This window comes from Cryptomeria japonica, chromosome 6 (genome assembly GCF_030272615.1).
Source record: "Cryptomeria japonica chromosome 6, Sugi_1.0, whole genome shotgun sequence".
Classification (NCBI taxonomy): domain Eukaryota; kingdom Viridiplantae; phylum Streptophyta; class Pinopsida; order Cupressales; family Cupressaceae; genus Cryptomeria; species Cryptomeria japonica.
The window spans coordinates 37,815,930-37,818,666 of NC_081410.1; positions in this window are offsets into that span (position 1 = coordinate 37,815,930).

A 2,737-nucleotide genomic window follows, 5' to 3' on the forward strand; every position below is an offset into this window, starting at 1 on the left:
AAGTTTGTTGTAGGTTTCTTTCTTTCTATATTGTTGATCTCCCTAGTTCACCAAAGTGCAAGTTAAGTGAGGGAGCGAAGGCTAGTTTGTTCCATGAGATCTCGTCATATTGAGGATAGAAAATCCCCTCCTCCACATTTTGGTGAACCCAACGTGAATGCCTTATGTCAAATATCTTCCTCCAAGAATTTAATGCATTCATTAAGGTGTTCTCATGGGATGATTTTGATATGTTGGATGATACCCTGGATGATTTCTTAGAGGCATCTCCTTCTAATTGTAAGGTCATTAAGATCGATCCATGTATAGACTCATCTTATTTGAAGAATAAAAAGTCCATGAACTTTATCGTAGTCTCTGTTACTTTAAAGCCCAAAAGACTAGTTATTTACATAACTACAACTAGTCCTTCCCCAAAGAAAGTTAAGTCTAATTGTGGTAAGTCTTTTGAGAATAACTCTCCCAATTTATTTACAAGATTTACTCAATCAAAGGATGCTTCTTATAACATTGTTGCTCATACATATAATGCAATAAGGAATAACCAAAATCTTGATCAGCCTAGAACTTCTTTACCACCTTCTCAACCCAGCCTTTCTCAAGCACCTAAGCTCGTAGCCAAGTAGCCGAATGACTATGATCTTATTGAGCAACTTCATTTTATTCCTACTAAGATATCACTCTGGGTCTTGCTTCAAACTGCTTCCGTGTATCAGGTATGCTTCACGAAGCTCTTCAAAATATTTTGTTACCCTCTTCTACTAGACTGATAGGTGTAAATGTGTTGATGGACCATATTCACATTGATACACCAAACATTACATTCTATCCACATGAATTCCCACCTTCAGAAGTGAGGAATATAGAAAATCCATTGATGATAATTATTTATGTCAGTGGTGTTGGTATTAGGTGGACTCTCATTGACGTTGGTTTGACACTCAATGTTTGTAGTCTAGATTTATTATTGGAAATCAAAGTGCATTTGAAAGCTCTTGTTGCATCTTCTCTATATATCTATGGCTTTAATAATACCGGTAAGATTGCTTTGGGCACTATTATTTTGCCTTTAAAGATTTGACTAGTTACTATTGCAACCTTGGTATATGTAATGGCGGGGCCTCTTCCTTACCTCCTTTTTTTAGGTAGACCATAGATACATGCTTTAGGAGCAGTCTCATCTACCCTTCATGGTTCTGTTAAGTTTTTTGCTAATAATCAGGTGGTTACAATCAAGGTTGGCCATAATGTTATGCACTTATGTCAAATGGTAGTGCGTGCTGGAAAGTGTGTAATCTACAAAAGAGAATAAAACAACATCAAACACACACATGAAACATTATGTTAGAGTTAGAAATCAAAATAGAAACTAAACTAAGTTAGTTTCAAAATCAAGAAGCCCAAGCACATCTCATGTTCCTCTATCTCTAAGGATTTTCAAGATTCAAGATGACTCTCACTTGGAAGAGCACTTGATCTCTTAGATGTCAACCTAAAGAACGAGATTGAAGGATATTCCAAGATTATAATGAAGGCAACTAAGATCCTAGCTAGATGATCAAATGGTAAGAAAAGACAAAATGCAAGATATGAGATTAAGATTTATTCCAGATTGAAAGCTTGGGTGTGGTAATTAAACTAACATGGAGATTGCTATGAAATTGACATACAATGGCTATGAATTAAGCTATCATGAAAATCGAATTAGCATGATACTATCCAGATGATGAAAGCTAAACTAGCATGCAACTAAGATGATCTAAGTGCTTGAAGATGACAAAATGAGCTCCTTGATAACCTACAAAATGACTATAAGTTTGATGCACAAGATGATGGATCCTAAGATTGAAGCAATGGGCTCTATTTATAGAGAAAATAGAGAAATACATGGACAAGATTGAGCAATCTTAACAAGGGTTGGGATTGAAAGTTATTAGTCCATGAAGGGAATTCAATCCAATCCCAAGTTGATGAATGTCACCTTGAGATGGCTTGAGAGGATGGTAAGCAAACATTAGATGCTAAGTAAGCATTAGGGATAACCTCAAGGGATGACATCATTGAATAATGTTATTATCCAAGGGAGCATGCTATTGTCCAAGAGGTAAACTCTTGTGGAAAGGTGAAGGATGGCCAAAGGGACAACCATCATGGGCTAGGGTGATGTCGTGTAACAGGCATTAAATGCTCTTTGAAGACTTTGGAGGTTAACTTGTTAGAAGTTAGATAACCTTCAAGGCTTTTGTAAGAGCCTTACAAGTTTGGAAGACTCAAAAAATTAACTTGTTGAAGAAGATATAGTCTTCAACACATTTTGAAGACTTTCCCCAAATTTGGAGAAGTGACTCCCCCAAATTTAGGGATGTGACATGATTAGAAGAAGTAGGCTAATTAATGAGGAATTAGATGGGTTCTATAAGAATATAAGCATGCTAATGAAAAATGTAGGAGAATGCAAGTGGGGGCGACTATTCACAAATAAATAATGATCTATTTAAATGCAAAGGGATTTTTTTAATCAAATGTAAATTCAATTAAAAGGGAAAAAGGGGGTTTTAATTAAATAAATAAGATTTATTCAATTAGATGGCTAAAGGGTACTTAATCAAACCTTATTTTAAATAATAGGTTAGGCTAGAAGAAATGGATTTTAATCAAATCTTTAATTTTATTAATAGGTCAATTGGAAGAATAGCGATATTAATTAAACCTTAGTCTAATTAATAGGCGAATACAT